The sequence below is a fragment of the Theropithecus gelada genome, chromosome 3 (assembly GCF_003255815.1).
Source record: "Theropithecus gelada isolate Dixy chromosome 3, Tgel_1.0, whole genome shotgun sequence".
Taxonomy (NCBI): Eukaryota; Metazoa; Chordata; class Mammalia; order Primates; family Cercopithecidae; genus Theropithecus; species Theropithecus gelada.
Window position 1 is genome coordinate 70,392,555 of NC_037670.1, and position 21,408 is coordinate 70,413,962.

The window sequence follows — 21,408 nt, forward strand, 5'->3', positions numbered from 1 at the left end:
TGATCCCACCACCTTTTAAAACTGTCTTTTGTCTCCATTCATGGGCACATTTTCCTTTTGGCATAACAGCAACTTTGTGCCTACAATCATAAATGCTCCTTTGTATATACTTCATCTGCCATGTATCACGCCCCTTCCATTGAACTCACATGGAACTCACTTGCCTTGTTAATTCAACTCTTGGCCTAATGTGTACTTGAATCTAGAGCTGGCATAGCTAGAGAAAAGCGTGAGTTCAAGCTTACTGATCTCACTTTAAACTTATTACCGACAACCTCAAGCTAGACTTTAGAGTTGCCGGCAATCTTACAATACCCTAATCCAGTTTTACTTCCCATATTTTCTAGATGCCACAACTTCTCTTTCTCAAAATTCCATCAACCCCTTTCCTGTTATCTTTCCATTGATGGCCTTGCTTCTTAAATTCCTGAGAAAATAGAAGTGATCAATAGAGAATTTCCACAAGCAGCAACTAACCCAACCACTCTCCCATCTATATCAATATCCATATTCTCTGCCTTACTTCCTATTACTACAAATAAACAGTCCAATTCCTTATTAAAAGCCAACCCATCCTCTTGAACCCTGATTCCCATCTTCTCTTTTATATTCAAAGACATGTCTTGGTCTTTTTTCCTACATTATCAAGTTTCCCTGTGTATCAGACCATTCCCATCAATATTCAAATAGATATTGCATAATATTTCCTCTTTTACTAACATTCCATTTCTCTGCTTCCCTTTACAGCAAATCTCTTCCAAAAAGTATGTTTCTTTATTGGTTCAATTTCTTCTTTTTCCATTTCTCTTGAATAGATTCCAATCAAGTGTTTCTTTGCATCACTTCATCACAGTAACCCTTCTCAAGATCCTCCTTCTCCTCCACATTGTCTAGTCCAGTGGCGAGATGCCAGTCCAAATCCTAATCCTACTTGACCTATCGGTGGCATTTGATGGCACTGAACACTCTTTCCTTAAAATAGTTTTTCATACAACTTTGGGAACTTTTTTTTTTTGTGTGTGAGGGGGCTCTCCTCTCCCTTCACTGGCAGTACATTCTTTATTTTTTTTTGTTGGATCCTCATTTCCCTGAACTCTAAATGTCAGATGACCAGCACTCAGTCCTTAGATGTCTTCTCTGTCTACATTCACTTCCTTTGTGATCTCATCTAGTTTCATAGCAATAAATAATACTTATATTCTGATGCCTCCAAATTTATATCTGAGATCTTTTACCAGAACTTTATATTTGTATATCCAATTGTATAACTGTGTATTGTTATTTGGTTTGGGTGTCTAGTTGGAATCTCAAAGTTAACATGGCCACACTCAAATTGCTCATATGCCCTGTGCCACAAAACCTGCTCCTCTCACATTGTTGTCCATCTCAATGAATGAAAATACCATTCTTCTAGTTGCTATGACAAGACAGTCTGAGTCCACCTTAAATTTTCTCTATGTTTCATACCCCACATCCCTGGGAAAACTCTATCAGCTCTATCCTTAAATTATATTCAAAATTTGGCAAATTTCTACCAACTCCCCAGATACCACAATAATTTTAGTCACCAATTCTTGAAGTAGCCCCTGGACTGGTCTTCCCCATTCTGTCCAGGCCCCCTTCTGACTATTCATCACACAAGGAGCTAGACTGATTCTTTTAAAATGTAAGTAATCTTCAGTTCCTTCAAAAATCTCATTTCCAATAAATGCCAAGTCCTTCAATAGTGGCCTAAAAGACCCTACACATTTTGACCTCCTTAGTCCTTCTTGAATTTCCTTTATTTCACCCTCTTTCTCACCAAAACAGCCAAAAACTTAATCACTTCCCCACTGCATTAGTCCGTGTCCTCTAGATAAACAAAACCAGTAAGATGATAGATTGATTGATCAATTTATTATAAGTAATTGGGTCACAATTATGGAGGCTGGAAATTCCAATGTCTCAATTCAAGTTCAAAAACTGGGAAGATGCTATAGACCATGAAGAGTCTATATCCCAGGTCAAAGGCTATAAGGCAGGATAATTTTCTCTTACTTGATAGAGGGTCAGCTTTCTGTTCTTCAGTTGGTTGGATGAGGCCCATCCACAGGGAAGGCAGTCTGTTTCACTCAGTCTTCCGATTTAAATGTTAATCTCATCTAAATACACCCTCACAGAATCACCTAGAATAATGTTTGACCAAATATCTGGGTACCTCATGGCCCAGTCAAGTTGACATAAAATTAACCATCACACCTACGAAGGACTTTGGCGTTTTCTGTTCCTTCTTAGAACATTCTTTTCCTAGATATCCACGTGACTCTCTCCTTTACTTCCTTCAGGTCTCCTCTGAAATGTTGTACTATCAGAGCGGTGTGCACTCTGACCCCCACTGAATCACATTGTCACTTCCTGGTGCCCCTTCCTACTGCTATTTTTTCCCTTAGCATATGCCACCACTTGTTGTAGTGTGTATTTATTTATTTATTGACTGTCTTTCCTTCCTCTACCCCTACTTGCATGTGAGCCATACGAAGGCAGGGATTTTCTTTTGTTTTGTTTTTTTTTGAGACAGACTCTCGCTCTGTCACACAGGCTGGAGTGCAGTGGCACGATCTCAGCTCACTGCAAGCTCCGCCTCCAGGGTTCACACCATTCTCCTGCCTCAGCCTCCCGAGTAACTGGGACTACAGGCGCCCACCACCATGCTCAGCTAATTTTTTGTATTTTTAGTAGAGACAGGGTTTCACTGTGTTAGCCAGGATGGTCTCAATCTCCTGACTTCGTGATCCACCCACCTCAGCCTCCCAAAGTGCTGGGATTACAGGCGTGAGCCACCGCACCTGGCCTTGTCTATTATATTCACTGCTGAGTACCCAGAGTCTGGCATAGGGTAGTCACTTAGTGAATATGTGTTGAATGAGCTAATACTTGATTACAGCCATAAAAATGACCTCGCCAATACAATGCAGAGAAAAGAGGGAGAATGAATGCAATTTACACTTGCCGAAATGATGATGTGATATCCTCTTGAGTTTTAGTATTCTGAAGAATTTTCCTCTTTTTCCTCTAGTTACATATATTACATTCATATATAAATATATATTATATACAAAAACTGAAGTATATAACTTCAGTTTTTGTATATAATATATATTTATATATAAATGTAATATATGTATATTTTATATAATATATATTTATATGTATGCATGTGTGTGTGCATTCAAGGGTCCTGCCCATGTATACCCTGTTATGTTCTTGATTCTGCCTGTGTCTGAACTGCAAAGAAAATAACATTTTAATCTGAATTCAATTTTGTTCCTCAAATCTTAAAAAAAAAATGCAGTAGAAAGAAATACTGGTTCATGGGGCACGTTAGCATCATTAATTCTAGTTGCTTTAGTTGCACAGTTGGTCAGTCCATGGCAGATTCAACACAGGCACTCTCAAAAAGTTGTCACTATGTTATAAAGCAGGGTTTGACAAACTATGGACTACAGGCAAATCTGTTTCATTGCCTATTTTTACTAAAAAAAGTTTTCTTGGAACACAGTCACTTTCATTTATTCATGTATGGTCCATGGTTGCTTGCTCTATAATGGTAAAACTGTAACAGAGACCGTATCACCCACAAACAAATATTTAGTATTTTGTTCTTTACAGAAAATGTTTTCTGACCCCTGCTCTAAAGAATATGGCATAACATAAAGCAGCGGTCCCCAAACCCCAGGCCACGTACTGGTCTGTGACCCATTAGACCAATACTAGTCGAACACAGCAGGAGGTGAGCAGTGGGTGAGGCAGTGAAGCTTCATCTGTATTTATAGCCTCTCCGCATCTCTCACATTACCACCTGGGCTTTGCCTCCTATCAGATCAGCAGTGGCTTAGATTCTCATAGGAGTGTAAACCCTATTGTGAACTGCGCGTGCAAGGGATCTAGGTTGCACACTCCTTATGAAAATCTAATGCCTGATGATCTGTCACTGCTTTCCATCACCCCCAGATATGACCATCCAGTTGCAGGAAAACAACCTCAGGGTTCTCACTGATTCTACATTATGGTATATATGTATGCATATATACATATATATACATACGGTATATATGTATATATGATTCTACATATGGTATATGGTATATGTATAATTATTTCATTATATATTACAGTGTAATAACAATAGAAATAAAGTGCACAATAAATATAATGTGCTTGATCATCTCTAAACCGTCCCCCCACACTTGTCCATGCAAAAATTGTCTTCCACAAAACCAGTCCCTGGTACCAAAAAGGTTGGTACCAGGGGACCACTGACATAAAGGATTGACAATAGGACAGATATATGAAAGGAGTTAGGAGGAATGGGAGGAAGGGAGGCCTTGCATAATCGACTAGGCAATGTGGGATAAGGGAAGTAAGATCATGGTCATAGAGAAAACTGGTCAAATGTATGGAAAAAGATAAATATTGGCAAAAGAGTGTTCCTCTGCAGGGAATAATATCACCGAAGAGCAGCAACTGCAATGTTGCAAATAATCTGTGCCAGTTGGACTGGAGTTCGTTGAAACAAACTGCTTATAAATCATGTGTAAATCCTTGACAGAAAGAGACCTGCAACAGAACAAGAATGATATCATAGCTCAATAAAAATGTTTAGCAGAAGAGAAAAATGGAAATGCCTCATCTTTTTAGGCTTGGGAAGAAAAACAGGTTGTTAGTAGCACAGTAAAGGGAGGAGAAAGACCTGACGGGTCAGCACAGCTGCTTCTTTTTCTGCCAGATCTTGTTACTGCTTATTCCATCTACACCTCAAAGCAAACACACATGTTCATACTGGTCTTTTGTGAAGCTGATTCTTTTGAGGATTACCTATTGGGAAAAGACTTATGTTGGAGCAAAGAGAGGTGATATTAACCATAGCCGTCTCAGTTATAGGTGGGCAGAACTGAGCAGGTGTTGGTACGAGAGGGAATTAGAGCATTCAAACAGTAGTTCCCACAGGACTGGGGACAGAAGAGAAAGAGGTGAAGCCACTGAGGCATTAGGAGCCAGTACCCCTTTAGACCTCATGCATAACTGCACAAAGCCCAAACTCCAGCTGCCTTTGTCTGCTTAGTTCAAGGGCACAGAGAGCTGGAAGTTCTGGAAAATACCAACACCACTGCCGCTCTGTCCCACCTCCCACTCACCAGCAGCCCTCCACAAATGACTAAAGGGAATGGGCAATAAATGCCCCAAATCTTATATCTCGTCAGGGATAATTCTGAAGCAGGTGCCCTATATTGTTTTCCTGGAGTCCTCCTGTGGGACTGTGCTGCTATCAGCCACAGTGACAGGTGACTCGAGAACATACCCCTTCCTGTCTCACTCCCCCGTTCTCTCCTTCCACCCTGGGAGCACTTAGAATCATTGTCTCCAGATCTTCTTTTAGAGGAATCCAAAAAAATCTGTCTACAATGAGGGGAGAGGTGGCATGAGAAAACTTACATGAGGGTATGTCCAAATTGGTTTTGGATCATAATCCCTAAAGACACAATTCCAACTGTTGGAATTCCTAAAGATCAAAATCCCTAAAGTCTAAAATTCCAAATGTCTAAAATCTCAAAAATTACAATCACAGGATCACTGTGTCTTATTAGATGGAACTACTACCTTGTTACTGTCTTTTTACTGAAGAAAATTGATTTCAATGGAATCCCCAAACCATAATGACAGATTTGGAATTAGGATCCATTGAGGATACTACAAGTGAATTTCAAGGTATTACCCATAAAGTTGTACTTTTCCGTTCAGTCCAATGCATTTGGCAGAAAATTCAAGTGAGTGGATTGGCCATATGACATGGTAATTATGAAAACTTTAGTTTAATAATGAGTCATTTGTCTACATTGCATTCCTTCCAGCTGATGACATCCCAGGATCTTTTAATGAATTAAAGCTGCATTTGCTTGAAGAAGCCAGTTAAGTTACCAAATGGTTAAAAAATAATTATATGCATGGTACTATAAGAAAATATTTATGAAACAGTGGTGTTGTTCCATCATCAGTATTGTTTCTACCAAATTTATGGTCTGTATATGATCATATGTGGAATTGATTTCCAAATACCCAAAACAACATGGAAGCATCACACAGAAGATGGGAAAACTTAATAGGAAATTCTCATGTTGCTGTATATTGAATCATAGAAAAATTTCAAAAAGGACAGCACCATGTGGAAAATGAATGTGAAATATTCTCCCAGGAGAGCCACATTTTAAAATTTAAAAAAGGCAGCTACTCATTCTGATGCAAGACTTCAAAATATAGCTAATGAGTGCAAAAGTCAGTCAGCTCTTATGGACTATCTCTGTGTAATTACCCATAATCTATCCCTGTAATACACTTTTTCATATATAGAAATTTCCTTTTAAGATTTTTCTTTTCTTTTTTTTCAGCTTTCCCCCCACTATTTGAAATTGACAAAATTATTTTTTACAATGTGCTATGCTGTGCATTTCATCTTCACATCATTTTCAATACTGGAGGTATAAATTGGATGAAAACTTTTAGAGAGTTGTCATTTGTTTTATGCATTTTTTTTGCACATGTGACCACATGAAAGTGTGTTATCACTATGCTGACTTCGTGTATAAGTATTGTGCATATATTTGTAAACATTGAAACTTTCTCAGTAAGTAAAGAGATGTCCTTTATGTACATCTGCATTTGCGAAAGATAAAATTTCTTGAGATGTTTGTTCTTGGGAAATCAGATTCTCACAGACATGAAGAAATCAAATGTACATATCTCTATTGTAGTATTCATTCCAAAAATATTTAATCTAAATGTAGTTATGAGACAACAATTAGTCAAATCCAGATTATGACACAACCTGGGCTCCTCGAAAATGTCAATGCTATGAAAAACAAAAAACAAGGATAACTCTTCTAGAGTAAAGAGGACTAAAAGGACATGACAACCCAAAGCAGGGACAGTCCTGAGTGCATCCAAGATTTAAAAAAAAAAAAAAAAAACCAGCCTAGAAATGTCTGACTCATTTTCCCTTGAGATGACTTTTGCCTGCGGCTCACAAGCCAGGAAAGGTACCAGTCTTTCTTTCCAAAACACCATTTCCACACTCAATTATACATTTATACACCATTTCCACACTCAATTATACATTTATACACCATTTCCACACTCAATTATACATTTAAGGGGTGGGGGTATTTCTGATAACCAGACTTCTACGTAAATATTTCTCAGTCTTAATTCTTTTACTATTTTCTATTTGTTCTTTTATTAGAACAGAGGGTTATACATTTTTTTCAGCAATTTGTATTTAAAACAGCATTAGTTTAAATTATTTCAATTAGAATTTTCCCCATAATCTCAGACCCACACAGTCTTACCTTAGCAATAGTCCTAACATAACGTTTTCATTTGTTTAGGCTTTGAGAAAGCATAGGTAAGAATTCATTTAAATGGAATCATTGAAGCTTTAAAAGAAATAGCCAGCCTTGAATAGAATATTGGACAGTATGGAATATGTTTTATAACTATCCTGGATTTTGAGTTTTTTGTTCCCTTGCTTTTTTTTAAAACTAAAATACATTGAGGTATAATTTATATGCAATAAAATTCATTCATTTTAAGTGTGTGGTTTGATAAATTTTGATGAATGTGTAGTGTCATTTAACTACCACCAAAATCAAGATAAAGAACATTTCCACCACTACAAAAAGGTCCCTCTTGAGTCATGACCCTTTGTAGACATTCCCTTCTCTCCACTCCTAGTCCCTGGCAATCACTGATTTACTTTCTATCTCTATAGTTTTACATTTTGAAGAATGTCACATAAATGGAATCATACAGTATATAAATTTGTGTGTCTGGATTCTTTCACTTAGCATATTTGAGATTCATCCACGTTTTAACATGTATCACTGGTTTGTTCATTTATTTTACTGAATACCATTTCATTTTGTGGATGGACCACATTTTGTTTATCCATTGATTGTTCAGCTAATGGATAGTTAGATTGTTTCTAGATTTTTTGATATTATGTAAAAGCTGCTATAAACAGTCACATGCAGGTCTTTGTGTGGACATATGTTTTTATTTCTCTTGGACAAATACCTAGAGCAGAATGGCTGTCAGATGGTAAGTATATATTTAATTTTATGAGAAAATGACAAACTGTTTTGCAAAGTGGTTATAACATTTTGCATTTCCACCAGCAATATATAGATTTTTCAGATGCTCCATTTCCTTACCAAAACTCTGCATTATCAGTTGTATTAATCATATTCATTCTGGTGAGTGAGGAGTCGTACATCATTAGTTTCATTTGCATTTCTCTAATGTCAGTTTTTAACATTATCACATGTGCTTGTTTGACACCAATTTATACAAAATAGAATGCAAAGATTTTTATCGTTATTATGTTGAATTTACAGATTATTTGGGGACAGAATTGATATCTAAGTCATACAGAGGCTCTCAAGCATGGGACCAGCGTCTCCTTGGGTTCTGGTGAGACCTCAGGAGGCTCTTAGTTGTGGTGAAAGGGAAGGGTTTCAGATGCATCACACAGTGAGAGAGTAAGTAAGAGAGTTGAAGGTGCCAGGCTCTTCTAAACAATTAGATCTCACATTAATTCATTACCAAACTGAGCCATTTGTGAGGGGTCTGGCCCCATAACTCAAATACCTCCTACTAGGCCCCCCTTCTAAAAATGGAAACTACATTTCAACATGAGATTTGGAAGGGACAAACATGCAAACTGTATCAATATATTTACATAACATTTTGTTGATGTGATGAATTACAGTGACTTATTTTTTAGTGTTAAACCAAATTCACATTCCTTTACCAAACCCTATTTTGTGATGATTTACTAACTTTTCTGTATGATACTGGATTCAATTTGTTAATATTTGGCTAAGAATTTTTGCTTCTATGTTTGTGAGGGATATTGGTCAGCAGCTTTCTTTTCTTAAAATGTCTTTGTCTAGTTTGGTTATCAGCATAAAGCTGGTTTCATAAAATAATTTGGGAAAAGTTGCATCCTCATCAATTGCCTGGAAAAAAATGTGTTCAATTGATATTATTTTTTCTGTAAATGTTTTGTAGAAACCACCAGAATAGTTCTCTCAGGCCAAATTTTTATCTATCTATCTATCATCTATCAATCATTAATTTTTTTGTGGAAAAGTTTTAAACTATATATTCCATTACTTTAATAAATATAATACTGTTAAGATTATAATTTCTTTTTGAGTGGGGTTTGGTACATTGTGTCTGTCAAGAAATTTATATTTTGGGGGCATGCTTCCTCAGGACCTTTTGAGACTGTTCCTCAGGCCATGGTCACTCATATTGGGTCAGAATAAACCTCTTTAAATATTTTACAAAGTTTGTTTTAACTGGTACCCAATATAGGGGCCTTGGAGAAACTCAGGACCCCCTGAAGGAGGCACCCAAACTCAGAGCTAAGGTATTCGGTTGATGCAAAAGTAACTTCAGTTTTGCCATTTTGCAATTACATTTGCACCAACCTAATACAAACATGGGCCCATTGAAAGCCCTCTGACTTTGAGTTTCTCCTTAGATAGAACTGGTAAGTCCTCCTGAGCCCCAGGCTTCATGCTTGGTTGATGTTCCTTTGGTTTATTCTTAGCTGGTTATTTTCCCAGGAAGTTATTGTTTGGGATCTTAACTCTGATTCAGAAGTGCATTCTAAAGGGTCTTCTGTGTTGTCTTTTTCTCCCAAAATTAATCTAAATTGGCACCTCCGTACATTTGCTCAAGAAACCCAACTGTACTTTGTGTAGATGAATGAGAGACTGAGCTTCTCAACCCCACTACACTGAACCCCAGACTACAGTTCAGTTCCTGCCTTTAAAAAAGGAAATGAATCCTCTAAGAATGAGAAAGGCAAGGAGAAAGACCCCCTTTGGGCACTCTGGTTGGTTTTATGGTGCCTCTGCTTGCAAGTATTTGTGCAAACGGGAAAATTCAAAGCCATGTTAGGTTTTCTAGGACTCCAGTTGGTTACATATTATGGTCTGTTCTTGTACACATTTTTAAACAGATGGGCAAATTACATCAGGAAAAATTCAGAGTGTAACAGTCGACTTGCAACTATAGAGTTAAATATAGTTTCTTAAGTTCTCTGTCTTTATTTTCTTCTATGCCTGCCTCAAATCCACTGTTACTTTTCTACCAGCATTGAGATAAAAGCCACTGTTTATGACATTACTAATTCAAGGCTATTTGGGAGATTTTGTTTTTCTTACACAGTTCAGCCGGTTCTAGCTAAAATGTAAGCATTGAGAATTTAACCCCAAATTTACTTTAAAAAAAGAATAAAAGAGGTTTTAAAATCAAATTTCTATGGAAAATTTTTTACCTAAAATTTTGGTCCACAGCCTTTATTGCATTATCAGTCAGGGCAACTAAAGTTTAGCTATATGAACAGGTCCCAATCTTGCCAGAAATAATTTGAATCCAGTCATCTTTTGTAAACCAGTAAGTTCATATGCTATCTCATGGCTAGGGTCCCAAAGTAAAAGTCTCTCTCTCTCTCTCTCTCTCCCTATCACCCCCTCCCAACCCTGTGTGTGTGAGAGTTTGTGTTTAGGTGTGTTTCTATGGATGTTCCTGTATTATGTTATGTCTACCTGGTTCCAAATTGGCTTATAAATAAAGAAGTACTCATAAATTAAGTAAATAAGCCCAAGCGCCTTTCAAGTTCATGTAACTTAAGTAGATCATTAATAAATAAGCTGGCTTTAAAATTATTGGTAAAATAAAACTAGACATATATTCAGAATTGTCAGCATACATTTTTTTTGCCTGAGTTTATTGCTTATATAGTTTTTGTATTTATATTTTAAGGTGTCATGATTTGGCACAAAGGTTATAAAACTGTAAATCCAGGCTAAAACAGAATGATTTTTGTTTGTGAACTTTTGATAAATAAGACTAATTTAATGTTGTTGATTTAATGAAAACAACTAAATCCTCTGGATTATCAGCAAAAAAAATATTTATATGTTTAACTTTAAGGTTCCGATTTAGGTGAACACCTGATATTCACAGGCTATAAAACTGGTTGACAAGGAAGTAACTTTAAATGATGACTAGCTTTGTGTAATGCCTCAGTTCTCATAAGTAATCTAGGTAAACTGCTGAAAATGAAGAAATTGAGTAAACGTAAATGGGATAAATGCTTATAGGTGAATTTTTATGTAGTTTAAAATCTCAAAATTATTTCGGATTAAGTAACAGGTACTCATTAATTGTCTGGGTCATTTCCAATTAGGAAAGAGTTATAGTTGAAGAACCACATTTCTAAAAATTATAGATTGGTTTCATCTATAAAAAGCTAACAATTGTTAGACAGTTTGGGATTTCTTGCTTCCTAGGTTTTCACTAAAATTCAATGCTACCAAAAATAAAAATTCTAGTTGGCATATAATTCTATGTATAAAGTGTGCCAAAGAAGATGTGTTTTTAAGAAAATAAGTAAATTATAACAAAGACATAAAGTTGTATTCTTATTGAGAAAAAGAGTAATTTTGTGCAATTCAGAAGTTATTGAAAGGTTATTTATGAAAACAGTGAAAAGGAACCGATAAATAGGAGAGAGAGAGTGAAATGATGAAAGTTACAGATGTGAAGATGTATTTTTGGTAAGAAAGATTAAGAAGAAAAGAGAATAGTTTTATTTGAGAAAGAATCTTGTACAGCAAATTTTTGTCCTAAAGTAAAACGACTGGTTATTTTTAAAACAAGGACATTTAAGACAAAACAGAAAGTCCAAGCATGTTTTAACTGGTCTGTGTAAGTTGTGATAAGGTTCATAAAAATAGAAGTTATGAAAGAAAATTTTGTATGCGATTAAGTTGGCTATAACTGAAAGGAAAGTATTTATAATATTCTTCCTAGATATTGAACTTTGATACTAAAAACACTAATACAAAACTTAGCAACAAGATTAGAACAAGTTTTTCTCAAAGTATTGATTTGCTTTTAAGGAAATTGTAAAATACTTTGATTTTTAAATTCTATAATCTGTTTCTTTTAGAAACTTCTCAGATTGATACATCAGAAGCTCAATTTCTGCTGTATCTTGCTGCTTTCAGCTTTTTCTCCCTTCAAGAAGGCCTGAGATGGAAACTCTCTCTTTCAACTTTTTGTCGGCCCCTGTAACTTTTTTTCCTCCAGTTCTAAATCTGTTGTTATGGCCTGGTGCTGAAATATTTTATCTGAAGGTTTAAAAGGGCAATGGTTTTCTCCAGTATAACTTAATTCTACACTGTTGGCTTTTCTTAATATGTTTAGGGGTCAGGAGCCCTCTAAAGTTTTGCTGAAAAATCAACTCACAAAACACAGATTGCTTAAAGAGAAGGCATGCAGATTTGTTTGGTGTGCATATGCAAGCGTCTTCAGAAATGAAGAACTAAGATACAAAGAGAATTGTCCACTTTTATGCCTAGATTCAACAGAGTATGGACATTATATAAAAATATGATTGAACAAAAAGTCATAATCTAATGCTAGTAGACGAAGTGGGGAAACCCTGCAAGGCTGATCTGTCTAGATGCCTCTTAACTTTTCTGAGATGCCTTCTTTTCTTCTTTCTGGGTATGGGGTTCTTATGGTCTACAGTCAAACAAGGTAGGTCAGATATTAATAATTTCATTATGGCCAGTTCTTGCACAGAAAGGAGCAGTAAACATTGGGGTAATATTTTTAGGCTTTATGGCTGTCTTTGAGAAAAAGGGGTTCTGTGTTTTAGGACCTGCCTTGAGGAAGATAGATTCTAGTTTCTATGACCAGCCTTGAGGGAAAATGGGACTGAGAGACAGAAGGACAGGAGACAGAGAAAGAAAAACTTTTACTTCTGAGGCTGCTTGTGAGACTTTCATTTTGGTGTATTGTTTTCAGAGCCCCAACATATGACCAAAGTGTTCAACAAGGCCAGGTCAGTCACGCTGTGACTAAGAACCACATATCCCCTTGCTCAGGTACTAGTTTTCCAGTTTCCTCTAAAATACAGTGTTTACACAGGAACCTGGACACACTCTTCCCGTGTCCTACTGATGTAAGTACCCTGTTCATCAGGGTTGACTCTCAGGTTATCCAAATCCACTTCCCTTAAGGGTGAACAGTCCCATTGCAAAAGGTTCTTCTTCACCTTTTTGATAACTAGCCTGAGAAACAAAGGTTTTAACATAAGTCCTGTATTGTTTAATTAGGTTTTCTGATTATTTAGGAAAATGGAACATTAAAAGATTTAAGGTTTTTACACACATGTAAAGTTTTTATTGCTTTTGAAGTCTTGATTACCACTCTGGTGAAATGAATAACTATTATTTTACAGTGACCTGTGATTCTGTATTAATCAAATGTTTTGAACCTTTTTTTTTTCGAGATGGGGTCTCACTCTGTTGCCCAGGCTGGAGTGCAGTGGCATGATCTCTGCTCACTGCAACTTCCGCCTCCCGGGTTCAAGCAATTCTCTGATCTCACCCTCTTGAATAGCTGGGACTTCAGGCACTCACCACCACACCCAGTTACTTTTTGTATTTTCAGTAGAGATGGGGTTTCATCACATTGGTCAGGCTTATCTCGAACTCCTGACCTCAGGTCATCTGCCTACTTCGGCCTCCCAAAGTGCTGGGATTACAGGGGCATTTACCTTTGTTAAATGGTTTTAACAAAAAACTTATGTTTTACACATTGTAGTTGCTACAAATCTGTAACTAAAACCAAGATTAGAGTAACTTAAGGCATAAGACATAAGTCAGTTTTGTAACCTTGCCTTTCTGCTTTTTGTTTTTGGTTCTTCTGTTGCTTGAAAGGTTTTAAGGGTTGATGAATGCCTGCTCACCTCCATTCCTGTCTGACCTAAAACATTTAATTGGTTATAAACCTTTGGCTTGAAGTCACTTGGCCATAGGGGTCCCACTGAGGGACAGGATAGACCTAGTGTAAGTAGCCACACCATACCAGCAAGGATATGGGACAGACAAAATAAAATTTGTCTATCAATGCTGCCTCTAGCAAATCTTAGCCAAAAAGGAGAGAATGTAATCTGAAAATAAAATCCTAAGCCCCAAGAACTGACTGAATGGAATATCTCCTGGCTAAGAGGACTCCAGAGAAACATGAAAAACTTAATTCCCAGACATGATATGAAGGGAGAATGGACACGCCTTGTTACACCCTTTCCCTTTTGGAGCTTAGACACAGCTAATCAGCATCAACATTAAAATAGAGACCATACGATTGACAAAACAGACAGACAATAGACTCTGTGGCAATAAAATACTAATTTTTTGTTTTTTTTTTATTTTGAGAGAGGATCTCACTTTGTTGCCCAGACTGGAATGCAGTGGTGCAATCATGGCTCACTGCAGCCTCAAATTCCCAAGCTAAAGTGACTCAACCACTTCAGCCTCCCAAGTAGCTGGGACCACAGATATACACCACTATGCCTAGCTAATTTTTGAAGATACCAAATTTCAAACTGACGCTGGCATAGCATCACATGACAGGTAGCAGACCCCGAAGGAAATAAATATATTTTATCCCAAAATATATTTTTTGAATTTTTTATTTTTGATACGGAGTCTTGCTCTGTTGCCCAGGCTGGAGTGCAATGGCACAATAGCTCACTGCAACCTCTGCCTCCCAGGTTCACATCATTCTCCTGCCTCAGCCTCCTGAGTAGCTGGGACTATAGGCACCCACCACCACGTCCAGCTAATTTTTTGTATTTTTAGTAGAGATGGGGTTTCACCGTGTTAGCCAGGATGGTCTTGATCTCCTGACCTCATGACCTGCCCGCCTGGTCCTTCCAAAGTGCTGGGATTACAGGTATGAGCCACCACACCTGGCCTTTTGAATATTTTTAAATGGCCCTACAAAGCTCTCTTTTGTGGGGGAAATTTGTATCTGTAGAGAATCTCTATTAATGGACCCATGCCTTTCCTTTCCGGCTGTCCTTGGATCTAGGAGAGATTAAGAGTCTGGCACCTTTTGAGGTTCAAAAGGAGAAATTTACCACATATTCTTTCTGAAACCTGCTACCTAAGAGGCTTCATCTACATAACAAGAACCTTGGCATCCACAACCCCCATCATCTTAACTCAAGCATTTCTTTCAGCTGACTTCCAGTTTTTCTTCAACCAATTGCCAATCAGAAATCTTTGAATCCACCTATGACCTACAAGACCCTGCTTCAAGATGTCCCATCTTTTTTGGGCTGAGCCAATGTACACCTTACATGTATTGATTTATGTCTTTGCTCATAACTCCTGTCTTCCTAAAATGTATAAAACCAAACTGTAAGTTGACTGCCTTAGGCACAATTTCTCAGGACCTCATGAGACTCTTCCCTGGGTCATGGTCACCCATACTGCCTCAGAATAACCCCCTTAAACATTTTTTTAGAGAAGAAAGAAATTTTATGTCAGTTAAATTATATTTATTGGCAAAATATTATTCATAATATTTCATTAATATCCTTTTATAGTCTGTGGCATCTGTAGTGAGGGCTAAGCTCTGATTTTTTCCTCATCCTGTCCAAATTCCTATCTAAGGGGTCTAGGGAGTCATGCCCTACAAACCATAAATTCTCATCAGATGGGTTTATTTAACCCAATATATCGTGACTTACTTTTCAATCTGACTCTGGCATAACGTTACATGAAAAAAAGAAAATAAAAATATTTTACCCCAAAACATGTTTCTTTGCCATATTTTGAAGTGGCCCTGCAAAGCTGTCCTTTGTGGGGGAAAATTTGCATCTGTAAGGAATCTCTATTAACATAGCTAGGTGTTTTTCTTCCAGGTCTTCCTAGTCCTAAAGATATTGAGAGTCTAGCACCTTTTAAAGGTCTGAATAGGAAACATTTGTCTCTTTTGTCTCTAAGGGCAGCCACTATGAGACTTCAAAAGAACCTTAGTCTCCACAATCTTTTATCTTAACCTGAATATTTCCTTTTTATTGACCCCAGGTCTTTAGACAAACTCAACCTAATTGTCAACCAGAAAATGTTTAAATTTACCTATAGCCTGGCAGCCCCTGCTTTGAGTTGTCCCACGTTTCTGGACTAAACCAATGTATTTCTTAAATGTATTTGATTGATGTCTCATGCCTCCCTAAAACGTATAAAACCAAGCTGCACCCCGACCACCTTGGGCACATATTCTCAGGACCTCTTGAGGGCTATGTCATGGGCCATGGTAGCTGATATTTGGCTCAGATAAATATCTTCAAATATTTTACAGACCTTACCACTTTTCGTTGACAGTAGTGATGTTCCCTTTCTTATTTCTAATATTAGTAATTTCTCTTTCTTAATCAATCTGGCTAGAAATTTAGCAATTTTCTTGATATCTTTAAAAAAACAGATTTTCCTTTGGTTAATTTTCTTTATTGTGTTTTTGTTTTAATTTTATCTCTACCTGGGATTATTTTTATTGTTTTCTTCCCACTGCATGTTTGTATTAATCTGCTCTTCTTTTTTAAGAGTATCATAGATTTGAGTCCTTATTTCTTTTTTTTAATGCACTAAGAGCTATGAATATCTCTCTAAGCACTACTTTCACTGAATCCCACACATTTTGATATGTTGTGGAGTTTTTTTTCATTCAATTTAAAACATTTTCTAATTTATATTGTTAATTTTTTAACCTATATATTCTTATGGCAGGCAGAAAAATGACCCTTTAAAGACATTCACTTTTTTTTTTCTTTGAGACGGAGTCTTGTTCTGTTGCCCAGGCTGGAGCGCAGTGCGTGATCTCAGCTCATTGCAAGCTCTGCCTTCAGGGTTCACTCCATTCTCTTGCCTCAGCCTTCTGAGTAGCTGGGACTACAGGTGCACGCCACTGCGCCTAGCTAATTTTTTGTATTTTTAGTAGAGATGGGGTTTCACTGTGTTAGCCAGGATGGTCTTGATCTGCTGACCTCAGATCAGCAGGGTCTTGATCTGCCCGCCTCAGCCTCCCAAAGTGCTAGGATTACAGGCATGAGCCACTGGGCCTGGCCAACATTCACATTTTAATCAGTGGAACTTGTGCATATGTTACCCACCGTGACAAAAGGGACTTTGTCGATGTAATTAAATTAGGTGTTTTGAGATAGGAAGATTATCCTGGATTAGCATGGTATATCCAACATAACCACTACAGTGATTGAAAGGAAAAGAGGTAGGCAGAGGAATCGGAGAAGATGTGATGACAGAAGCAGAGATTGGAGAAGTGCAGCCATGAGCCAAGAAATGCAGGCAGCCTCTAGAAGATGGAAAAGATAAGGAATGGCTCTCTCCATAGGACTCCAGAAGAAATGCAGCCCTGTGGCTCCTTGCTTTTAACTTGCTGAACTGTTTTGGACTTTTGACCTCTAGCACTGTAAGATAGTAAATTAGTATTGTTTCAAACCACTGAGGTTGTGGTAGTTTGTTACAACAGTAATAGAAAACTAACACAATTAAATGGAATTATTTTCAAACAAATATGTAGACTAACAAGATGATTATTTTAAAAGATCTCTCTCTCTTACCCTCTCCCTCTCTCCCACACATACACAAACACATACACATGCACATGTCATGAATTTGCATTATACCCATGTAACCCCCACCCATATCAAGACACACAACACACCCTTTTAAGCAGTAGGGTTTAGTGTATCTTATAATGTCATTACTGTCAGCATTTATTTAAACAAATACCTTGAAGAGATTGCAGGTTTAGTTCTAGGCCACTGCAACAAAGAAAATATCACAATAAAGCAAGTCACAGAAATTTTTTGGTTTCCCAGTGCATATCAAAGTTATGTTTTTATATTATACTATACTCTATAAGTGCTCAATAGCATTATGCCAGAAAAAGCAATGTAAATACCTTAATTTAAAAATGCTTTATTTCACTTTATTGCTAAAATATGCTAATGATCATCTGAGCCTTTAGTGAGTCACAATATTTTTGCTGGTGGAGGGTCTTGCTCCATTGTTGATGGCTGCTGACTGATCAGGGTCATGGTTGCTGAACCTTGGGCTGGCTGTGGCAATTAAGACAACAATGAAGTTTGCTGCATCCATTGACTTTTCATTTTATGAGCGTTCTCTGTAGCATATGATGCCATTTGATATCATTTTACCCACAGTAGAACTTCTTTCAATCTTGCAGTCAGTCCTCTTGAACCCTGCTGCTGCTTCTTTAACTAATGTTTATTATGTAATTTTACATTAAAATTACGTTATTTTCTAAATCCTTTGTTGTGATTTCAACAATGTTCACAGCATCTTCATCAAGAGTAGATTCCATCTCAAGAAACCACTTTCTTTGCTCGTCCATAGTAAGCAACTCCTCATGTGTTCAAGTTTTATTATAAGATTGCAGCGATTCAATCGCATCTTCAGGCTTCACATCTAATTCTAGTTCTCTTGTTATTTCCACTACACTTGAATTTATATTCTCCACTGATCTTGAACCTTTCAAAGTAATCCAATGAGGATTGGAATCAACATATTCCAAACTCCTGTTCATGTTGATATTTTGACTTCTTCTCATGAATCAAGAATGTTTCTAATGGCATTCGTAATTGTAAATCTTTCCTGAATAGTTTTCAATTAACTTTTCCCAGATCCATCAGAGGAATCACTCTATCACATCTATAACTTTGTGAAATATATTTCTTAAGTAATAAGACTTGAAAGTCAAAATTGCTCCTTGATCAATGGGTTACAGAATGGATGCTGTGTTAGCAGGCATGAAAAAAACAGGCATATTCTTGCACATTTCCATCGAAGCTTTCAAGTGACCAGGCACATTGTCAATGAGCAGTAATTCTGAAAGTAATCTTTTCTTCTGAGGAGTAGATCTCAACAATGGGCTTAAGATATTCGGTAAACCACGCTGTAAACAGATGTGCTATCACCCAGGCTTTCTTGTTCCATGTATACAGTTCAGGTAGGGTAGATTTTGCATAATTCTTTAGGACACTAGGATTTTCAGAATGGAAAGTGAGCATTGGCTTCAACATAAAGTCCCCAGCTGCATTAACCCCTAACAACAGAGTCAGCCTGTCCTTTGAAACTTACAAGTCAGGTATTGACTTCTCTCTAGTTATGAAAGGTTTAGATGGCATTTTATTCCAAGAGGGGCTGTTTAATCCACATTGAAAATCTGTTGTTTAGTGTAGCCACCTTCATCAAAGATCTTGCCTAGATCTTCCCAATAACTCGCTGCAGCTTTTCCATCTGTATTTGCTGCTTCACCTTACACTTTTATGTTATGAAGATGGCTGCTTTCTCTAAACCTCATGTACCAACCTCTACAAGCTTCCAACTTTTTTTCTGCATCTTCCTTGCCTCTCTCTGCCTTTCCACAATTTGTAGAAGAGTGTTCGGGCCTTGCTCTGGATTAGGCTTTGTCTTTAGGAGATGTTGTAGCTGGATCTACCTTCTATCCAGACCACTAAAATTTTCTCCATATCAGCAATAAGTCTGTTTCGCTTTCTTATCATTCACATACTCCCTAAAGCTGCACTTTTAATTCTCTTCAGGTACTTTTCCTTTGCATTCACAACTTATCTAACTGGTGCAAGAAGCCTACCTACCTTTTGGCCTATTTTGGCTTTTGATATACTTTCCTCACTGAGCTGAATTATTACTAGATTTCGATTTAAAGTGAGAGACATGGGCTGTTCCTTTAATTTGAACATTTAGAGGCCATTGTAAAGTTATTAATTGGCCTTATTTCAATATTGGTGTGTCTCATGAGATAGAGAGGCCTGAGGAGGAGAGAGATGGGGAAACGGCCAGTTGGTAGAGCAGTGAGAACACACAAAACATTTATTAATTAAGGTTCCATCTTATATGGTTCATGGCACCTCAAAACAATTGTAATAGTAACTTCAAAAATCACTGATCACAGATCAATATAAAAGATCTGATAAGGCTGGGTGCAGTGGCTCATGCTGGAAGTCGCAACACTTTGGGAGGCTGACATGGGAGGATTGCTTGAGGCCAGGAGGCTGAGATGAGAGGATCACTTGAGCCCAGAAGTTTGAAGCTGCAATGAGCTATGATTATGCCACTGCACTCCAGCCAGGGTAGTAGAGGTGAGACCCTGCCCCCACCAAAAGAACAAAAGATCTAATAATGAGATACTAATAATAAAAAGATTTGAGGCTGGGCGCAGTGGCTCACGCCTGTAATCCCAGCACTTTGGGAGGCTGAGGCAGGCGGATCACGAGGTCAGGAGTTGAAGACCAGCCTTACCAACATGGTGAAACCCTGTCTCTACTAAAAATACAAAAATTAGCCCGGTGTGGTGGCATGTGCCTGTAATCCCAGCTACTGGGGAGACTGAGGCAGGAGAATCACTTGAACCTGGGAGGCAGAGGCTGCAGTGAGTTGAGATCGTGCCACTACACTCCAGCCTGGGCGACAGAGTGAGATTCCATCTCAAAAAAAAAAAAAAAGATTCGAAATATTGTGCAAATTACCAAAATGTGATACAGAGGCACAAAGTGAACACATGCTATTAGAAGATTGATGCCAATTGATTCATTCTGTGTAAGGTTGCCACAAACCTTCAATTTGTAAAATCAATCAATCAATCACAGTATCTGCAAAGCATAATAAAGCGAAGAACAATAAAATGAGAGGTGCTTGTATGTATCTGTGCACAAAACAGATTTATGGATAGATAATATTTAGGAGAAAGGTCACTAAACGGCAAGATGGCCGAATAGGAACAGCTCCAGTCTCCAACTCCCAGCGCGAGCGACACAGAAGACCGGTGATTTCTGCATTTTCAACTGAGGTTCTGGGTTCATCTCACTAGGGAGTGCCAGACAATCGGTGCTGGTCAGCTGCTGCAGCCCGACCAGCGAAAGCTGAAGCAGGGCGAGGCATCGCCTCACCTGGGAAGTGCAAGGGGAAAGGGAATCTCTTTTCCTAGCCAGGGGAACTGAGACACACAACACCTGGAAAATCGGGTAACTCCCACCCCAATACTGCACTTTAAGCAAACAGGCACATCAGGAGATTATATCCCACACCTGGCCGGGAGGGTCCCACGCCCACGGAGCCTCCCTCATTGCTAGCACAGCAGTCTGCGATCTAACCACAAGGCAGCAGCGAGGCTGGGGGAGGGGCGCCCACCATTGCTGAGGCTTAAGTAGGTAAACAAAGCTGCTGGGAAGCTTGAACTGGGTGGAGCTCACAGCAGCTCCAGGAAACCTGCCTGTCTCTGTAGACTCCACCTCTGGGGACAGGGCAAAGCTAAACAACAACTAAAGCAGCAGAAACCTCTGCAGACGCAAACGACTCTGTCTGACAGCTTTGAAGAGAGCAGTGGATCTCCCAACACGGAGGTTGAGATCTGAGAAGGGACAGACTGCCTGCT